Source organism: Rhinoderma darwinii, chromosome 9, assembly GCF_050947455.1.
Source record: "Rhinoderma darwinii isolate aRhiDar2 chromosome 9, aRhiDar2.hap1, whole genome shotgun sequence".
NCBI lineage: Eukaryota > Metazoa > Chordata > Amphibia > Anura > Rhinodermatidae > Rhinoderma > Rhinoderma darwinii.
Genome location: NC_134695.1, coordinates 18,161,156 through 18,183,747, shown reverse-complemented (window position 1 = coordinate 18,183,747; position 22,592 = coordinate 18,161,156). Strand labels below are relative to the sequence as shown.

Sequence of the window (22,592 nt, the reverse complement as noted above, 5' to 3'; positions counted from 1 at the left end):
AACGCTATCACCTTTGTGTGTGTTTTGTTGCAGATTTGTGATTTTTAGTCGGGTGCCGTTACATAGTTTTGGTGGGCTTAAATTTCTAAGGAGAATTATGGGGATGCCGACTTTTAAATTAGTTGGTAGCGTCTTCTTGTTCAATTACTCTGTTGAAAGAGATATATTCTGCACTTTCCCCATGAACACACGTCAATATTTCAGCATTTATTGCTGCTGCCTGGTCGTTGCAAGGGGTCAAAATAGCGCGTTCGCATAGCCAGGAGTTTTCATGATTTGTTATTTGCGTTGGGTCACCATATACAGAAGAAATGAGATCCTGCAGTGATGGAACAGTACAACATAAATTATCAGGCAAAATAACTTTCCCTTCTTTTTGCAGATAAGTGCCGTCACCAATTTTTAGTAATAAATCTGAAAACACTTGTGCATTTGGGTTGCCTCCTGTTCGCGCCAGCATATCTATTGTTAAATACATCGGTATAACATTGCACCAATGACTTTGTCAGGGATCATTACCATGTATATTGTTTGAAATATATTATCCTTACATATATATATATATATTCAGTATATTACACAAAGAGATTGGATTCATGGAGCACAAAGAGCCTGCATAACACGCCTCTGGAAGACACCGCCCCCTGGAATGCGACGATTATTACTGTTAATAAAAATGTAGACCGGATTAATTATATATATTACAACCAGCAGCGGTTTGTAGATTATATCAAGACAACCATCCTGTATCCAGAGGAGAATAGGGAAAGTTAGGACTCCTCCGACACCGTGGAAGTCAAGGTACAAAGGGGGGTTACTCATCAGAGTAGCTCGTCTCAAGTTGGTGAAGAAATCCAAAACCCCTACCCGCCTGGTTCGAGTGGTCAGTGGTAGGTTGATAGGCAAGACTCAGGGATAGAATAATAATATTTTTAGGGGGGACTGTCAGGGATCATTACCATGTATAGTGTTTGAAAAATATTATCCTTACATACCGTATATATCGGCGTACAAGACGACTTTTTACACCCTTAAAAAAATGTCAAAAGTGTGGGGTCGTCTTATATGCCGGATATTGTCTACATTAGGGATGCACGTTGCAGCCGCACAGCTCAGTATAGTAACACATGAATGTATGGGAGCGCGGCTGCGGCTGTGTAATTCAGCCACAGCCCCGCTCCTGAGTCATGATAAGTTCGCGGGGTCAGGATGATGCGATGCGGCCAGCGCTGCACTTATGAGCTGCGGCACTGGAGACAGAACATGGCGGGCGCGCTACAAAACACCCCCATGTTCTGTCTTCAGTGCCTGAACTGCCGCTCATTAGTGCAGCGCCGGCCGCATCACCTCATGCTGACCGCGCGCGCACTTCCTGTCAGGAGCGGGGCAATGGCTGTATTACACAGCCGCAGCCCCGCTATATAACGGCGGAGATCAGAGAAACCGCTCATCTCCGCCGTTATTCCCCTGAATGCTGCGATCACAGCTGACTGCAGCATTCAGGGGAAAGTGAGAAGGGGGGATGCCCCTGGATCGCGTCACAGGGAATTCCTGTGACGCGATCGAGGGCCATACCATATATGGGCAGACAGCCCAGGGTCTATTGACGGACCCCAGGGCTGTCTTACCATATTTCATGTTGTTAGGACATACCCAAGTATGTCCTAACAACTGCCTGTGTATTATCCGTCCACAGGTTAATGTACTGGCACATATCTGATATATGTCAGTACATTAAAGTTTAAAAATAAAGTAAAAACAAAGTATTGTTAAATTTTAAAAAAAATACACCTTCACCTTTTTTACAATAAACATTAAAATAAGTCTCAATACATAAAATACACACATTCAGTAATGGCGCGGACAACAATGTTTTTGCATCATTTATGATGTGTACGCTGTAAAAAAAATGAAATAAACACGGCTTTCATTCACTTATTAATGTGAGGCGCGAGGTGCGATGAATTTACCCTCCATGTTCCTCACATTAATAGTAATTAACCCCATCATGTACCTCGCACATTAACCCAATATGACTGAGAAACATGATGGGATTAATTACTATTAATGTGAGGCGCGTTCAAAATTCATCACACGTCGCGCCTCACATCAGAAAACGGAAGAATTTTTTTTTTATTACTGTTGGCAAAAGTATCGAAATTGGTATCGAAATCGCAATACTAAACGAAGTATCGGTATCGAAGTCCAAATTCTGGTATCGTGACATCCCTAGTCTACATATTGTCTACACACAGGTTGTGTGTTACCTTGTGAGCCTGCAGTCCGGTACACAGGCTCCCGGGATGCACGGAATCCGCCACGGATCTGAGGGAAGCCGGTATTAGCCGCCAGGGAACATCTCTGTAAGATCCTCTGGCCCGCCCTTTCCTCTCATTCCCTGCCTCTCAGATCTCGCGCGATGAAGCAGCCTATCTGCGCATGCGCGAGTTCAAAGAGACAGAGAGTCCTGGGTCCTGCCGCCGATGGCCATAGTGAAGCGCTCCTGCACGAAATGGTGAGTATATCTTAAATTCTATATTTTAAGGGTAAAAGTTGGGGGTCGTCTTATACGCCCAGTCGTCTCATACGCCGACATATACGGTATATATATATATATATATATTCAGTATATTACAAACAGAGATTGGATTCATGGAGCACAAAGAGCCTGCATAACATGCCTCTGGAAGACACCGCCCCCTGGAATGCAAAGAGGAGTGTGCAGAAGAATGTACAGGAAAACTTACAGCTGAGGAGCCAATGGGATTTAAGCAAGTCCCACATCTATAGGGAGGGGCATGTGTCTTCTCTGTGTGTTTCTTTGTTCTGAATAAAGTTCAGTTCTCCTCTTTTCTCTTTGAGGCAAAGTTGTGTACCAAACATTTCTGACTGGTTTACTTCTTTCCAGGCATGCCTTCAGCTTTCAATTTACAGAGGTGGTTATTCGGTGTGAAATTACAGGGAGAAAGGAGCTTCCCTGATATACGGACCTGACAACTTGAGTTCTTTAGGCGGGCTCTAATTTCATCTGCCCTTGTTCCTCGTGGCATGACTGGCAAAGTCTGCATTAAATCGCCACAGAAAAGCATTGTCATACCACCCATGGGCTGGTCATTTTGTCTGATATCTCGCAAGGGTCTATCTACTGCATTACGGTTTGCCATAGTGCACTGATCCCATATTATTAAGCAGCAATCATGTAGAACCCTTGCCTTGTCACTGTTTCTAGAATCATTACACACTGGTTTTCCGTAATATTCAAGTAAATCGGGATCTTGGACATTGTATGGGCGGTTTTGCCTCCGGGCAACAATGTGGCTGCTATGCCCCTATGAAACGACAGCAAGAGCAATTTTGCTTTGATTGCATATTTGGGCCAAGATCACTTTGGTAAAAAAAAAATTTCCAGTCCGACCGGGTGCATCTAAAAACAGGACTTCTCCCAAAGTACCATCTATGCTATGACACACGCGATCGAATATCGTACGCTGTTCCGCTGTTAGACTCGAGACACCGTTTTGCAATGTTTCGGCCAGTTTCACTGAATTATAGTTTATTTCCGCGTTCCCCGTCTAAAGCTGTTGCAGGCATACCATATTGAGAGACAGGATTACCCCCTATAGATGTAACTATGTCTTAGATAGCCAGCAATCATCGATTCATATTACTTTCATGCAACGTGTCATTCAGTTCATCGTTATTGTTTAGTTGTGCATTCCTGAAAAAGTCTTCAAACTAATTTTTCCTGATATTTTTGCCACAACTGTGCAGCATCCGAAAGTCCACAAAAAAACAGCAAAATGGCAAACAAATGACGCAAGCGAAGTGGACTATCGCTGACGCATGCTTCGGCCAAAGCGCCATCCCAATTTTGATCACCATCTAGCAAGTGACGCACTCGGCAAGCAGCCTGGTAAGTAGGATATTCAATATCGTCAACCTTTCGCAATTCGGCAAAAGAACTTGGTCCTCGCACTGCACATAGAAGTAAGCGTAAGTAATAGCATTCAGAGTTGTTTGGATGCACCGTATAGACTCTTCCAATGACGTGTTCTTTTAAAATGCCGGGCTCGCCATTCACAGCTGTTCCATGTCTTCTACAGTTGAAAACACCTTGTTGCTTATTATAAGTATAATATGACGGAACTTCGTTATATAACCGTGTTTTTGCGAAATCATCTGTTTCACAAAGTTGAAAGTATGCCAGCAAAGTGGTTTGTCTCGGGTTTTCTAACCGCTCTGCCACATTTTCAGGGCTGAAGTACACTGTTGCCTGCCTTCAAGTTGTACATCAAGATGCATCATTGGCGGATGTCTCTCGTGAATGTAGAAGCTCAAAAGAAGAGCTTATATATCAGCCAGATTGGAACCTCGTGACTTCAACGTATTAATTATTATTGCTCAGCGCAAACGTGGCCTGGTCACTACCCTTGTTGACGTATTTACATATATATTTGATGTCTTCGACACTGTTACATATTTCTACGCTGATGTGAGCTTGAAATATTCTTGATAACACCGGTGAATAGGGTAAAACCCATCGATTGTCCAAAACAATTTCTTGACCATGTAACCTGACAGTAACGTTTTCCCACGACATCATTTGCTCATTTTTTCTTGCAGCCACTGGAGAATGTGGACGTGTGACAAGCCACACTTTTGCCACTCAACACTGTACATGAAACAAAGAGCTGAACCGAAAACCTTTTGTTATGTGATCAGGTCGATCATCAACTTTAGTTTTAAGTGGAAAACTCTGGCTATAATATCATGCCTATCATAAGACGCCTGTCCTGCGAGAAGTTCTTGGGAAATTTTGTAACACTTTGGATTAGTTGTGAACGTTATGAAGAGGTCAGGCTGGCCGTATTTTCAAACATAGCAGAAAGCATCTTGTGTACGTTCATGCATGTAATGCGGATCACCGGTAAAACTGGATGGCAGGATAACTAATCGCCCTAAGTTTTCCACGTTATTATATTGTTGCATGGTGTCTCGCAGATGCACATAATCTACAGCGCGTAAACGTGTCTGGTTAGTGCGTATGTACACTAAACGCTCCGTCTCTATTTTCGCATACGTGTCCACAATAAATTGGCTGAACAATCCTCTAAATCGTTGCAAATAGATAAAATTATTACGCCTTATCTGCAGCAGGTATGAATAAAATTGCTGGGCTGATATATTTTTATGAAAATTTGTTATCCGAGTTGTAGGATTAACTTCGTAGAGTCCAAAATTTTACCCATCTTCGCCATGGCAATAAATTAAAGGATATTGCAGGGCGTCGTAAGCTCTGTGTGTTTAGAAAATGCTTTGCAGGCGATCATCGTGAGTGCGTAACACGATGTCCCGCCTATTGCACTCCTGATAAACTAAAACCCCTGCAACTTAATCTGTGACGGAGGCATTATGCCTGGCGCAGTGTTCAACAACAGGACGCCTATCTGCGCTGATGATCATTTTGTAATCATTGCTTTGCCCCTGCGGAATAGACTGTAATGCAGTTTGGAAACTATGCCAATACGGATTCACCTGATGCAGCATGTTTTGAAGTGGAGCTATAAGGTTACCACTTAGTTGTGGAAAGTTGTGATTTCTGATATTGGCCTGTTCATTGTAATCTGATACTAAATAAATCTGAAGACATTTTGGCTCATCTTGTGGTAGCAAAGATCCGATGAGATGGTAAACTTGGCCTTGCACCTTGAAGGTTGGCATGAATGGTCCCTCTATAACTAGTTTTGCCCCAAAAGATGTCATTTGGAATGTGCGGTTATATAAACGGATACTGTCTAAAAGTGTTTTTATTGTGGATGGTCACCATTTAAAAGTTGTTTTATAAGCTCTGGAGTTTCCTGAAATTTTTCAATGTGAACTTTAGCACTTGAACAACAGATTCCATTTGGCTCTTTTCTCCATTTGAGAGCACCACAAAAATTTCAAATTACGACCATACCACCTACGGAAGCAAATTCAGCATAGTCAATCCTAGGGGAATACATAAAACCTGCTGTTTCCTTATTGACCCAAGGAACATCATTGTTTGCCGAACCATACTTCTGAGACTTATCTGAATCTTCTGATGAAATAGACAATCTATTAAGAGAATGTCTAATTCGATCAGCCTCTAAGCGTGATTGACGTTGTTCTGCTGTTTCTGCCAGCCGTATTTCATCTATTCTTTCCCTTTCAGTCAATAAATAACTTTCATTATCTTGGCGTGTGGGTTCATAATTCTCTCTAGCTGATTCCAATCATCGTTGATATTGGTCTTCGCTTTTGAGAGCTCTGGCATAGTTGTGACGTTTGCGATCGGCGGTTAATCGCGCTTCACGTTCTTCACTACTTTCAAACTCTCGAGAGGCCGCTGTGCGAGCTCTCTGACAACTCAAGCGAGAGTCAGTGAAAGTTTCAAACTCGCGTGACGATGCATGGTGCTGTCGGTCAGCAGATAGTCACGCTTACTCTCCAGAGGCCGCCATGCAAGCACGCTGTGTACTTAGCCGAGACTCATGCTGGGTAGAAGTTTCTGATGCGCGTGTTCTGGCCTGACGTTATTGAGCTGCAGTAAGTGTCGCTTCATGAGCTTCTTCAGATTCTTGAGACCTAATTAGTCTCATTCTTTTTGCATTTCTGCTATATTGAGAAATATTTGATCTTTTTCTGGAAGGCATTTACCCTCTTGAGACCGAGAGGCCGCTGTCCGAGCAAATTGAGACAACCAATCAGATTACAGTTTTTTGAGGCAACTAGGTGCATGAAAGCAGCAAACGGATTGGCTGCTTTATCTCTCTTCTATGTGTAATATCCAATACAGACAAATGTTGGAACTGTTGTCCATAGCAACCAAACAGATTACAGTTTAGATTCTTGCGAGGCAGCTAGGAGAGTGAAAGCAGCAACCTGATTGGTTATTTTATCTCCCTTCTATGTATAAGAACCAAAATAAACAAAGGTTAGAACTTTTGTCCATAGCAACCAAACAGATTGTAGTTTACATTCTTGTGAGGCAGCAGGTGAATGATAGCAGCGATCTGATTGGTTGTTATGTCTCCTTACTATGTGTAAAAATCAATGTAGGCAAATGTTGGAGCAGTTGTCCATAACAACCAATCAGATTACAGTTCTTTTTTTCTGAGGCAGCTTGGACAATCAAAGCAGAAATGTGATTGGTAGTTATATGTGCCTCCGATGCATAAAAAAAAACCAATATAGACGAAAGATGGAGTTGTTGTCCTTAGCAACCAATCAGATCATAGCTGTAATTTGTCTGAGGCAGGTTGAAAAATTTGCAGCAATCTGATTGATTGCCACCTCTCCCTTATATAACAATCAGTATAGATGAAATTTGGAGCAGTTGCCCATAGCAATCTACTGGTGTCTATTTTTCCAAGACAATACAAAATTAAAGTAAAAATTGTGATTGGTTGCCATGGTTTCCATGTGTTTGTTGTTGTTGTACTAATGCACTGTAAATGAATTTTTGAAAACATTAACCCCTTGAGGACCAAACTAACTTTGGCCTTCAGGACCAGTCCCATTTTTTCAAATCTGACATGTGTCACTTTGTGTGGTAATAACTGGGGAATGCTTTTAACCTATGAAAGCGATGCTGAGATTGTTTTCTCGTGACATTCAATATGTATTAGTGAAAAACACCAAAATGTAGTGAAAAATTGCAAAAATTAGCATTTTTCTAAATTTAAATGTATCTGCTTGTAAGACAGGCAGATATACCACACAAAATTGTTGCTAATTAAAGGGAAGGTGTCACAAATTTTTTTTTTTTTATATGTTTTATGCTTTTAATATGTTATTAAAATTAATTTTATTTATTTGTGTTTTTGTGTTTTACGTTTTTATTTTTTCTTTCTTTTACTTCTCTATGGGGGCTGCCATTTTTTTTTCATGTCTGTATGGATGGAATACGGCACATACATCCCCATAGTGAATGCGAACGGCAGCCGTTCCATTCACTATAGCGTACGCCGACTGTGTGGGAACGGCGCATGCGCCGCTCCCACACAGTCCAAAGGGAAGGTCTTCGGCCGAGCGACATCCAGCGCCATTTTCATGTGGACCGCAAGTCGCGGCCGGACAGTAAGATGACTACTTCCGGTTGCGGCTTCCGTCCATATGTTCATAAGCCAGCACTAGGAGCGGAGGGAGCAGACGGAGCGGAGGCAGCAGCAGGAGAAGGTAAGTTATGTTGGTGTATGTTCGTGTTATACTGTGTATTTACCACTGTATCTAATCCTCCTACACTGTGCATTCGCTCAAAAAATGGCGACACACAGTGTAGGAGGTTTGAACATTCAACCCCCTCCTTTCTCCTGGCACTAGCCAGGAGAAAGGAGGGGGGATTGTTTGAGGACGCTAGAGCGAGTGTGTGTTCTCCAATTTTGCAGCATAAAGCAATGAGGTTGCTTTACCACATGCCAATGCTGCAATTTTGGGAATTGCTCCCTCTAGTGACCAGCACATGAAAATGTTATAAATTAGAATCTAAAAAATTAAAAAAATTAGAACAATGTTTAATCATTTATATACAGTTATATAACAGTTTAACTAAAAAAAATAAAAAAAATTCTAGCGACACATTACCTTTAACATCCCCCATATGTCTACTTTATGTTGGCATCGTTTTTGAACATCCTTTTATTTTTCTAGGACGTTACAAGGCTTAGAACTTTAGCAGCAAATTCTCACATTTTCAAGAAAATTTAAACATTTAATTCAGTTGTGAAGCGGCATTTAGGGCCTTATATATTAGTAACCACCAATAAGTACCCCCATTTTAAAAACTTCACCCCTTAAAGTATTCAAAACAGCATTTAGAAAGTTTCTTAACCCTTTAGACGTTTCACAGGAATTAAAGCAAAGTAGAGGTGAAATTTTCAAATTTCATTTTTTTTTTTGCAGAGATTCATTTTTAATCTATTTTTTTTGTAACACAGAAAGTTTTACCAAAGAATTGCAAATCAATATTTATTGCCCAGATTCTGCAGATTTTAGAAATATCCCACATGTGGTCCTAGTGTGCTAATTGACTGAAGCACAGGCCTCAGAAGAAAAGGAGAACCTAGAGGATCTTGGGGCCTCCTTTTTATTAGAAAGTGACCCCATTTTGGAAACTACACCCCTTGAAGACACTATCTAGGGGTATAGTGAGCATTTTGACCCCGTAGGTTTTTTGCAGAAATTATTGAAAGTAGGCCGTGAAAATGAAAATCTACATTCTTTCAAAGAAAACGTAGGTTTAGCTAATTTTTTCTAATTTCCACAAGGACTAAAGGAGAAAAAGCAGCACAACATTTGTAAAGCAATTTTTCCCAAGTAAAACATTACCCCACATGTGGTCATAAACGTCTATTTGGACACACGGCAGGGCTCAGAAGGGAAGGAGCGCAATTTGGCTTTTGGAGCTCAAATTTAGCAGGAATGGTTTGCGGAGGCCATGTTACATTTACAAAGCCCCTAAGGGACCAAAACAGTGAAAACACCAAAAAAGTGACCCCATTTAGGAAACTACAACCCTTGAAGAATCCATCTAGGGGTGTAGTGAGTATTTTGACCCCACAGCTGTTTCATAGATTTTATTGGAATTGGGCAGTGAAAATAAAAAAAATCCTTTTTCTTCAATAAGACGTAGTTTTAGTTCAAAATTTCTCATTTTCTCAACAAATAAAGGAAAAAAAAGAACCCCCAAAACTTGTAAAGCAATTTCTCCCGAGTACGGCAATACCACACACGTGGTCATAAACTGCTGTTTGTGGACACAGAATAGGGCTCAGAAGGGAAGGAGCGCCATTTGCTTTTGGAGTACTGATTTTGCTGCATTTGGTTTCTGGGCGCTATGTCGCATTTGCAAAGTCCCTGTGGGACCAAAACAGTGGATCCCCCCCAGAAGTGACCCCATTTTGGAAACCACAACCCTCAAGGTATTCACCTAGGGGTGTAGTGAGCATGTTAACCCAGCAGGTGTTTGGCAGAAATTAGTGTGCCATGGATGTTGCAGTGTGAAAAACTGGATTTTTCCATACATATGCCAATATGCGGTGCCCAGCTTGTGCCACCATAACAAGACAGCGCTATAATTATTATTCTGTGTTTCCCGGTTTTAGAAACACCCTACATGTGGCCCTAATCTTTTGCCTGGACATTCGACCAGGCTCAGGAGTGAAAGAGCACCATGTAAAATTGAGGCCTAATTTGGCAACTTCCACAGTATTGGTTCACAATTGCAAAGGCTCTGATGTGAAATCATAAAAGAAACCCCTGACAAGTGACCCCATTTTGGAAACTGCACCCCTGAAAGCATTTATTAAGGGGTTTAGTGAGCATTTTCACCCCACAGGTCTTTCCATAAATCATTGCGCTGCGGAAGGTTCAAAGTAAAAATTTACAATTTTTCACTAGATACGCCAATTCAGTGGCAAATATGTCATGTCCAGCTTGTGCCACTGGGGACACACACAAAAAATTGTTAAAAGGGTTCTCCTGGGTATGGCGATGCCATATATGTGGAAGTAAACTGCTGTTTGGGCACGCTTTGGCTTTTGGAGCGTCAATTTTGCGTGGTAGTAGTATGTGAGCTGTCAGAGTACATCAGGGGCATAGTCAGGTGGTATAATAATGGGTTAAAAAAATTAAAAAAATAAACCATAGATGTGTGCTACGCTGTAACACAATCCTTTCTGCACATTCCGGTGTCGCACTGATAAATGTCCTTCCTTATCACCTTTTGGTCCACACTCGGCACCTTTGCAGTTTGGTGCAGTTTGGTGCAGTTTGCTGCTGGGAGGTGCAGTTTTGCTGGGAAGTGTTGTCCTGGTATAATACGGGCACCGTCGCTTCCAGCAGATATGTTTGGGCACTCCCCTTCCTGGTTCCCTAATTTTAGTGCCTTGATAATTCGCCTCTTGAAACAGAATAAATGTTCCCCTCTGATCTGCACAACTTGATATTTTTCTTTCCTGACTTATTGGAGCCTTAACTTATTTAATTTTTTCATAGACGTAGTGGCATGAGGGCTGTTTTTTTTGTAGCACGAGCTGTAGTTATTATTGGTACCATTTTGGGGTACTTGCGACTTTTTGATCACTTTTATCCTTTTTTTTGGGAGGCAAGGTGACAAAAAAACAGCAATTCTGCCATAGTTTTTTTAGGTTTTTTTTATACAGCATTCACCATGCGTTATAAATTACATGTTAACTTTATTCTGCGGGTCAGTACAATTCCGGCGATAACTAATTTATGGCACTTTTTATGTTTTACAACTTTTTGCACAATAAAATTACTTTTGTAAAAAGAATGTCTTTTTTCCGTCGTCATGTTGTGAGAGCCATAACGTTTTCATTTTTTCGTCGATGGAGCTGTATGGGGCTTGTCTTTTGCGAGACAAGTTATAGTTTTTATAGGTACCATTTTTGGATACATGCGACTTTTTGCTCACTTTTTATTTCAATTTTTGGAAGACAAAGTGACCAAAAAAACAGCAATTCTGGCAGTATTTTTTTTTTTTATGGCGTTCACTGCTCGGGATAAATAAAATAATATTTTAATAGTTCAGGTCGTTACGGTCACACTGATACCAAATATGTATGGTTTATTATTATTTTTAAATAATAAATGACTTGATAAGGGAAAAAGGGGGAGATCGTGTTTTATTTTATTGCTTGAAACTTTGTTTGTATTTTTTACAACTTTTATTTTTACTTTTTGTACACTTTTTTTTTTACACTTTCTTTAGTCCCACTAGGGGACTTGAAGAACCAACTGTTTGTTTGATGTTCTAATACATAGCACTACCTATGTAGTGCAATGTATTGGAACTGTCAGTTGTTCATTGACAGCAAGCCGATCAGGCTCTGCTTCCGGGCGGGGCCTAATCGGCTTCCGTAATGGCAGACAGGAGGCCATTGTTAGGCCTCCTGTTGCCATAGTAGCAGTCGACAGCCTTGCCATCGCATGGCAGGATGCCGATTTGCTACAAACCGCTAAGATGCAGCGATCGCAATGGATCGCTGCATCGAAGGGGTTAATGGCAGGAATCGGAGCTAGCTCCGCTCCCTGCCGATACATCGGGGTGTCCGCTGTAACATACAGTGGACACCCTCTGCTGATGACGCCGGCTCAGCTTCTGAGCCGGAAGCTGAGCCGGCGCCATCTTGCCGATGGTACCGGAAGCCTTTTAGGCCCCCGCCGCCGAGTGGGGCATAGGAGGCTCCCGTTGCTGGCAGACCGGGAGGTAAGAATTGTGCCTCCTTTGCAGCCACCAGCAAACCCAGCATTCACGTTGCTGGGGTGCCGGTGGCTAAAAATGCCTCACATGCTGCGATCTCTATTGAACGCAGCATGTGAGGGGTTAATCGGCTGTATCGGATGCTAGCTCCGGTCCTTGCCAATACCTCTGGGTGCCAGCTGTAACATACAACTGGCAACCTGCGGTGATGGCGCTGGCTCAGCTCCTGAGCTAGCTCCATCTCCTTCACGTACAGTTACGTGGAAATGCGTTAAGACACCAGTTCCCATCACGTAACTGTAGGGGTTAAATTAGAATATCTTCTGATTGAGTGAACCGATTGCGATGAAATAAAAAAATAAATGTTACTTCAAGTTGACCCCTATGTTTTTCTAAAAACTCCATCCGAATTGGGTCAGTAGTTTTTTCATGATGCGTGCACAAAAACAGAAAAAAATTCCAAAAATGATATAAATGCATTCTATCACTTATCCTTCATCTCCCAATTATTATTTTTTTCGCAAATATTTTCAATGTACAGACACGCAAAGTTTACAGTTTTATTATACGTAGAGATATTGATTTGGACTTGCATGTATTTCACCACCATGTATGTCTGGCCTTCTGGTAATACACTGTCCTGTTTTTGTACAAATTTTTGTACTTTATGTTTTTATGGGTGCTTTTAAAATAGTGCGTACAACTGTTTGTGTCTTAATAAATACATTTGTATTTTTTGCTATATTGGATTGATGGTCTTTATTATAGCATTCTTGGAAGATTTTTCGGTTTATTATATAGCATGGGTTCCCATGTGCTGAGTTGATGACGTAATGGAATAACCTTTATATTTGTGGTATTTTTCATTTCAGTTTAATATAGCAAAATATTTTCTGCAGGCAGAACCGCCTAGTATAGCGGAAATGGTAAACTCTGTAAATGGTACCATAATGATGGAAAAGTCTACTTGAAAAGGGTGGCTTCTAAAGAGTTGGATAAACAATGGGGGAGGTAGACTATCCAGAATTGGCGACAAGAGAAAGCCCAGTTCAGATAGCAGGAGAGTGGCAAGAGGTGGGTGGGGGAGGTTAGAGGGCTTAGGAAGGGGTAGAGATTAGGAGATTGTGCAATAAGGCCCCATGCACACAGTCGTGCCCGTAATCACGGGCCGCAATTGCGGTTATGGCCGGACGCCCGTATTTTTGGCCCATGCTGCCATACAAAGTATGGGAACACGGTCCGTAAAAAGATAAAGATAGGACATGTCCTATGTTTTGCGGTACACTTCTATGGCCCGGACACCTGCCCGTAAATAAACGGGAAGGTGTCCGTGGACAATAGAAGTGGATGGGTCCGTAATTGCTCACCCCACTACACCTTCCCACCATGCCCCCACTCCCCATCATCGATCATCTTACCATTACACAACAACACTAGGAACAGTATGTGGAATCAACAAAAAGAAGAAAGATGCCTCCAGCTCACCTTGTATTTGGACTTTTGTTTTATGGTCCTTGCGCATGGGTCTTCGTGACGGCACACGACTAGTTGATTGTGTATAGGAGAAAAGGTAGATCCAGCGCTGTTGTGATTAAAAAGAAACTATTTCCAAGTTTTAATTATATCCATTTAAAATAGGATTGATAGAAAAATGATGATAGTGTCCTGCAATGCCAAGAGTATAGATTTAGGGTAGATAGCCTACGCGTTTCGAACGCTGCCTGCGCTCTTATTCATGGCTTGTGAGTGTGATTACTGACAGCGAATGCTGAGTTTAAATGTGCGGAGTAACATGTGCTTTTTGATTGCGTTTCAGGAAATTTACTATAGTGGAACGCAAACACCAGTCCGTCGCGATTGACTGACATCCGGTCTATAGACTATGAACTCTTCTTAAAGGTAAGTATTATGGCTTTTTGTATTACAAAAAATAATGTGGAGAGTCTTGTTATTTTTAGTATTTTCATTGTTTATCATTCCTTTTCTACTGACTAACAAGATTGTTCTTTATTATGAATATAAAGTGTGATAACCAATTATATATTTATTTGAGTACTAGAGAAGTCGATGTCATGAATTCAGTTGTATTGTTTAATCGCATGTGGTCAGTATCATGTGTATGATGACTAAGTAAAGGTAAAGGTAGAAGGTAAAAAATTAGATTTTTATTATAGGGAAACTGTGTGTGGAAGGCTAAAAAGCATATATATCTGTTTTTGATATATGTTGCTGGTTGAAATTGAATTAAATATTGGTTGAGGATTGTGATTGTCTTGAAAAAACCTTAATAACTGGATATGAAATTTTGATTGTGGAATATTATGTTTTTGTTTGTGTACTTCTACTTTGAATTTGTGAGCAAACAACTTATGTACCTTCACTATTGTGTTTACAACATATTGATGCATTTTGTTGGTGACTAAGATTGTGGACAATGTCATGGTTATTTTTATTTATTTTTTGCCATGAAAAATGTGAATTTTTGATGTTGTTTATGTTGACATGTATTAATAATATATGTATGGAAGCATGTACATTAATCTACAGTTTTATTGTGAATATGAAAAAATGAAATTTTGTTTATTATGATTGTGTATCTTGTTTTGTTAATAATGGAACATGAGTTCTTTTTTTAAGTTGAGACCATTTGGAACTCTGGTTTTTAATCGGAAAATCCAATATGCTTCCCTTTGGTACATCTTGTGTTTTAAATCCCCTCCTCTTTTGGATTTGCAGATTTTTTCGATTGCATAGCATACAAAAGTGTTGGTTGTTCTTTTGTGATAGTAAATGAAATGCCTTGCTGCATTTGATATGTTGCTTATGTTGGGATTTCTAATGTAACTTAGATGTTCAAGTATATGAATTTTTAATTTACGGATGGTACATCCAACATATTTTAGATTGCATTCAGTGCATTCTATTATGTAAATTACTGATTCAGTGTTGCAATTTATGTAATTTTGTATGGTAAATATGTCTTAATTATTTGAATTTGAAAAGGTTTTGGAGATGTTAGTATATGAGCATACTTTGCATGGATGTTGTCCACATTTGAAAAAACCTTTATTTTCTAACCAGGTTGTTTTGGATTCTGTAGATTGAAATAAGGATGGAGACAGGATACTTCCAAGTGATGGAGCCTTGCGAGCCACTACTTTACATCCTTCCTTCAGGATAGATCTCAAACTGTCGTCTTCCATTAATATGGGTAGGTACTTGTTTATAATTTGTTTGATTTGTTGGAATTGGTTACTTTGTTGGAGGACTAGAGTTGGCTTATCTGAGTCCAGTATTTTACATCTGTTAGACTGTTTTAGTAAGTCGGCTCTGTGGGTTTTTGCAGTTATGCTGTTCGCTCTTTTGAGGGACCATTCTGGGTATCCTCTGTTTATCAACCTTGTTTGTATTTGTTTTTTCTCTTTTAAATATTAAGTATGTGAAGTGCAGTTTCTCTTAGCACGGTACATCTCTCCCACTGGAATAGATTTTATAGTTTGTTTGAGGTGGTGGCTGTTTGCGTGCAATATTGTGTTCCCACTTGTTAGTTTGCGGTGGGTTTTTGTTTCGATGATTTTATACTCTACACCTTTTAGGTCTAGGTCCAAAAATGTAATATTATTTTTGTCATCATTGTGGGTGAATCTGAGGTTGTAAGTATTATTGTTTAGAAATTTAATGAATGAAGGAATTGTATCAGTGTCCCCTTTCCATATAAATAGAAGGTCATCTGTATACCTTCCATACCATTCTATTTTTTCTCCATAAGGATTATTTGTTGAGAAAATAAAAATATAAATTTTGCTCCCATTGAAACCCCTGTTAACTGCAAATAAAACTTTCCATCAAATTGGAAATGATTGTGTGACATGAGAAACATTAGTATGTCTAAAATATAGGTTTGGAACTCTTGGCTGTATGTACTGTGTGCAGCTAGATGATGTTTAAGTGCATCATATGCAACTTTGTGCGGAATTGATGTATAAAGTGAAATTACATCGCACGTTAGCCATGTGTACTTTTTATTCCATTTTTTGTGTTGGAAGGCACAAAGGACATCTCGTGTGTCTTTCAGGAAGCCTGGTGACTGTTGAGCAAGTGGTTGTAACAGGGAATCTAGCCACTCTGACAATTTCTCTAATAGGGACCCTATTCCAGAGACTATGGGCCGCATGGGTGGAGGAATGATGTTTTTATGGATCTTAGGTAAAGCATGTATAATTGGAATAATTGGATTTTCAATATAGATATAGTTTAGTTGTTTTTGGGTGAGGAATCCACATATAAGACCTTCATTCAGTAGAAGTTTCATTTTCGATTGTATTTTTTCAGTTGGATTGATATCTAATTGTATATATGTATTTTTATCTGATAGTAGGTCTGATATTGATTTTCTGTAATCTTTCTTGTCCATTACTGCTATCCCTCCTCCTTTGTCTGAATTTTTGATAATTATTTCTTTGTTCTCTTTTAATGATTTGACAGCTTTTTTCAGACGCATGGGAATATTCGATTCATATTTATTTTCTTTGATGCTATCTGATAGATTTTGTAATTCTTTTTCTATCACCAATTGGAAATGGTCCATGGATTCAGTTCTTGCTGTTGTAGGATAGAATCTCGGGTTAGTAGTTAAGAAATTGCTAGCTGAACAAGTAGTTTGTGATGGTGATTCTGAACATAGTCTTTCTAGACAGACCACCGTTTTTAATTCTTGAAAAGATAAATTATTTCTTTCATGCTATTCGTTATTTTCCCAGTTGTCTTCTCTGGAATTGATGGGTTTGGTTAAGGTGCTTGTTAGTTCTGAGTTGGTATTTAATTCGTTGTTTGTTGTTTCTGATGTGAAAAAATGTTGCTTGATGGTGAGATTGCGCACAAATTTATTGATATCCAACAGTGTATGAAATGGGTCGAAGTTATTGCTTGGTGCAAAGTTAAGACCTAGAGATAATACTTCAGTCTGTGCTTCTGTAAGAGGAACAGATGATAAATTCACGATGTTTAGATTTAATGTTGGAATTTGCGGGATCGGAGGCGACGGCTTAGGTCCTGATCTATTCTGTGTTTCCTGCCGCCCCTCCTACCTCGTTTTTTGACATGTTGGTTGTATTGTCATGTCTATAGTTGTTTTTAGGGTAAAACCTTGTGTTTTCTTCTTCCGAACAACCGTTTGTGGAGTCTATTTCTGTTGAACTGAATTTGCAACACTGAATCAGTAATTTACATAATAGAATGCACTGAATGCAATCTAAAATATGTTGGATGTACCAGCCGTAAATTAAAAATTTGTATACTTGAACATCTAAGTTACATTAGAAATCCCAACATAAGCAACATATCAAATGCAGCAAGGCATTTCATTTACTATCACAAAAGAACAACCAACACTTTTGTATGCTATGCAATCGAAAAAATCTGCAAATCCAAAAGAGGAGGGGATTTAAAACACAAGATGTACCAAAGGGAAGCATATTGGATTTTCCGATTAAAAACCAGAGTTCCAAATGGTCTCAACTTAAAAAAAGAACTCATGTTCCATTATTAACAAAACAAGATACACAATCATAATAAACAAAATTTTATTTTTTCATATTCACAATAAAACTGTAGATTAATGTACATGCTTCCATACATTTTTTCTTAATACATGTCAACATAAACAACATCAAAAATTCACATTTTTCATGGCAAAAAATAAATAAAAATAACCATGACATTGTCCACAATCTTAGTCACCAACAAAATGCATCAATATGTTGTAAACACAATAGTGAAGGTACATAAGTTGTTTGCTCACAAATTCAAAGTAGAAGTACACAAACAAAAACATAATAATCCACAATCAAAATTTCATATCCAGTTCTTAAGGTTTTTTCAAGACAATCACAATCCTCAACCAATATTTAATTCAATTTTAACCAGTAACATATATCAAAAACAGATATATATGCTTTTTAGCCTTCCACACACAGTTTCCCTATAATAAAAATCAAATTTTTTACCTTCTACCTTTACCTTTTCTTAGTCATCATACACATGATACTGACCACATGCGATTAAACAATACAACTGAATTCATGACATCGACTTCTCTAGTACTCAAATAAATATATAATTGGTTATCACACTTTATATTCATAATAAAGAACAATCTTGTTAGTCAGTAGAAAAGGAATGATAAACAATGAAAATACTAAAAATAACAAGACTCTCCACATTATTTTTTGTAATACAAAAAGCCATAATACTTACCTTTAAGAAGAGTTCATAGTCTATAGACCGGATGTCAGTCAATCGCGACGGACTGGTGTTTGCGTTCCACTATAGTAAATTTCCTGAAACGCAATAAAAAAGCACACGTTACTCCGCACATTTAAACTCAGCATTCGCTGTCAGTAATCACACTCACAAGCCATGAATAAGAGCGCAGGCAGCGTTCGAAACGCGTAGGCTATCTACCCTAAATCTATACTCTTGGCATTGCAGGACACTATCATCATTTTTCTATCGATCCTATTTTAAATGGATATAATTAAAACTTGGAAATAGTTTATTTTTAATCACAACAGCGCTGGATCTACCTTTTCTCCTATACACAATCAACTAGGAACAGTAATAATACCAAATTTGAACAGAACAGAAAAGATTGTTTCTGAATACCAAATATTACAAATAAAGAAATGAACAGCCCAAACTTGAAGAAATAGGACAAAAAAAGCATCACACACGGTGATGTCATCATATTACCAGAACATACCACCTCTCCAGAAACCCCTCCAGATACCGAATTTGACCTGTCCACCCCCACAGTCCACAGCTTATCCCCCAAACCTACCCCCCCAGATCCCCCTGCTACTACTGTACCCAGCGCTCACAGATCCATGGCTGCGGCCGTCGTGGGGTGAGTAATCCCGACGGTCCGCGGCCGTGGACGCTACAGTGATATCATCAATGCCGCCCATCATTCATCCATTCTCAATAAAAATGAAAATGATCTATCTTTTACCTAAAAATATCAATAGGCCATTTTTCTACCACCTCCAAAAAATACACGAAGATTTAATTAACCCTCCAGGGAAAGCGGTCATTTCAGGGATTCAGTCCCCCACTTGCCATCTATCACACTCTTTAGATCTGGTACTACAAAAATATGTTCTAAATCTGCCCAGTTATCTAAAAGACTCCACCCAACTCATAAACGACCTTGACTCAATCACATGGAGCAAATCCCTGCTCCTCATCAATCTAGATGTTAGTGCACTTTATTCCAACATCGAGCACACTATAGGATTGAAAAGCGTCAGAAGCACACTCAGTAAAGACCCCACTTTAATGCTAGCTCAGGTTAATTTAATTTGCCAAAGGCTTAAGTTCATCCTTAAAAACAATATATTCTCATTCAACCAATCTATCTACCATTAAATCAAGGGTACTACTATGGGTACCAGAGTAGCACCTAGTTACGCTAACATCTTCATGGGGGCTTTTGAGGAACTACATATATGGAAAACCACGAGGCAGGACCTAATAGGCTAACTGTCAGATGATGAATGACAGTTACGATACACTGCACTACATAAGTAGTGCAGAGTATCGTACCGGGGATCAGAAGACCAGATCTTCAAGACCCCAGGTCAGTGTAAAAAAAAAAGTGAAAAAAGTAAAAAAAAAATGTGAAAGAAAAAAAAAAAAATACAAGTTTTAACTAATAAAAACAATAATCGCCCTGTTTCCCTGATCAACTCCTTTACTATTAGAAAAAAAATGAAAACATGAAAAAAAAACTATACATAATAGGTATCGCCGCGTTCAGAATGGCCTGATCTATAAAAATGTCACATTATTTTTACCACACGGTGAACACCGTAAAAAATTGTAATAAAAAACAATAACAGAAATTTATTTTTTGGTCATCTTGTCTCAAAAAAATGTAATAAAAAGTGATCAAAAAGTTGCAAGCAACGCAAAATTTTACCGATAGAAACTACAGTTCGTCACGCATAAAACAAGCCCTCCTGCAGCGATATCAACTAAAAAATAAAAAAAATATGGCTGTCAGAAAATGGCGACACTGAAACATGATTTTTTTTAGAAAAGAGTATTTTTATTGTGGGAACGTAGTGAAACGTAAAAAAAACAATATAAATTTGGTGTCGCTATAATCGTATCACCCCGCAGAATAAAGTTAACATGTGCTTTATACTGCACGGTGAACACTGTAAAGAAAAAAACAAAAACGTGCTAGAATGGCTGTTTTTTGGTTTCCTCATCTCCCAAAAAATTGAATAAATAGTGATAAAAAAAAAAAAATCGCATGTACTCCAAAATGGAACCAATAAAATTTACAGCTCGTTCCACAAAAAACGCGCCCTCACACAGCTCCATCAACGGAAAAATAACACGTTATGACTCTCATAACGCAATGATGCAAAATGATGCTAAATGACAGCCCAGACTCATTTTTTAGGTCCAGTAGAACTTCACTAAATACCCCACATCATCATTTGCTGGACCCCACAGGTGGACCCTGTAGATGCAGCGGAGATGAGGAAACTTCAGGGCCTTGTGCGGCTTATAGGGCTAGTGAAGAAGTCAAATATAAGGCAATACTGGAGCGCAGATATTTAGTATAATACCCAATAAACCCGGCCTGTGCATAAAGGATTGGTTCAAAGCGTACCACACCAATCCATGGATTATTCATTCACCCCATTATTACATCATCCTATTATGACCTGTTGCACTCCGCCCAGCTTACTTATGCCCTGATGTACTCCTCCCAGCTTACATATGCCCCCACATTATAAACTGAAATACCACTAAAACACCGAGCAAAATCTGCGCTTCAAAAGCCAAATGGTGGTCCAACTGAGCCTGGCAGTGTGCCCAAACCGCAATTTATGACCACATATGGGGTATTACTGTATTCTGGAGAACCCGCTTAACAATTTATGGGATGTGTGTCTATTGTGGTACAAGCTGGACACAACACATTGGGCACTGAAATGGCATATCTGTGGAAAACAGCAATTGTCAATCTGCAACATCTATTGTTTACTCATTTTTGCAAAACACTTGTGCGGTCAAAATGCTCACTACACCCCTAGATAAATTCTTTGAGGGATCTAGTTTCCAAAATGGGGTAATTTTTCTGGAGTACCACTGTACTGGTACTATAGCTCATTTCAAAATGGTGTCAAAAAACTAATCTTGTAAAATCTCCACTCCAAATACTAAATGGCGCTCCTTCCCTTTAGAGCCTTGCTGTGTGTCCAAATAGCAGTTTATGACCACATGTGGGGTATTTCCCTACTCTGGAGAGCATGCTTTACAAATGTTATTAGTGAAAAATTTTGAACTAATCATTTTCACTGGCCATTTGTAATAAAATCTATGAGACACCTGTGGGGTCAAAATGCTCACTACCCCCCTAGATGAATTCCTCAATGGGTGTAGTTTGCCAAATGGAGTCACTTTTGGGGAGTTTCCACTGTACTGGTACCTAAGGGGCTTTGCAAAACCGACATGGTGCAGAAAAACCAATCCAGCAAAATCAGCTCGCCAAATGGCGCTCCTTCCCTTCTGAGCCCTGATTTGTATTCATACAGTGGTTTATTACCACATATGGGGTATTTCCGTACTCTGGAGAAGTTTCTTTGCAAATGTTATGGTGCTTTTTCTCCTTTATTTGATGAGAAAATGAAACATTTTGACCTAAAGCTACATCTTAGTGGAAAAAAAATGTAATTTTTCATTTTCACTGCCCAATTCTAATGAAATCTATGAAATACCTGTGTGGTCAAAATAATCACTACACCCCTACATGAATTCCTCTAGGGGTGTAGTTTCCCAAATGGAGTAACTTTTGGGGGGTTTCCTTTGTTTTTACACCACAAGACCTCTTCTAACCTGACATGGTGCCTGAAATATAATTTAAGAAAAGGAAGGCCGAAAAATCCACAAATGCTCCTTTGCTCCTCTGCACATGTGGGTTATTTCTAAAAACTGCAGACTCAGGGAAATAAATATTCAGTTGTGTTTCTCTTGTAAAAACCTTCAGTATTACAGAAAAATTGATTAAAATGGAATTTCTGCCAAAAAATTAAATTTGCAAATTTCCCTTCCACTTTGCTTTAATTCCTGTGACACGCATAATGGGTTAAGAAACTTTCTAAGTGCTGTTTTGAATACTTTAAGGGGTGCAGTTTTTAAAATGGGGTGATTTGTGGGGGTTCCTAATATAGAAGGCCCTCAAAGCCACTTCAGAACTGAACTGGTACCTGTAAAAATAGCCTTTTGAAATTTTCTTGAAAATATGAGAAATTGCTGCTAAACTTATAAG

At 39.3% G+C, this 22,592-nt stretch overlaps 1 long non-coding RNA gene across 1 annotated transcript in view; it reads right to left on the bottom strand.

Moving 5' to 3' along the window:
- Positions 1–16,838: 16,838 nt before the first annotated feature.
- LOC142660278 (uncharacterized) overlaps positions 16,839–22,592 on the bottom strand; it is a 78,309-nt gene continuing 72,555 nt past the window's right edge. The window contains exons 2-3 of the long non-coding RNA XR_012850445.1: positions 18,503–18,585; positions 16,839–17,443 (exon numbers count right to left, since the gene is read on the bottom strand). This is a non-coding gene — a long non-coding RNA (uncharacterized LOC142660278). The remainder of the gene's footprint in view (positions 17,444–18,502; positions 18,586–22,592) is intronic.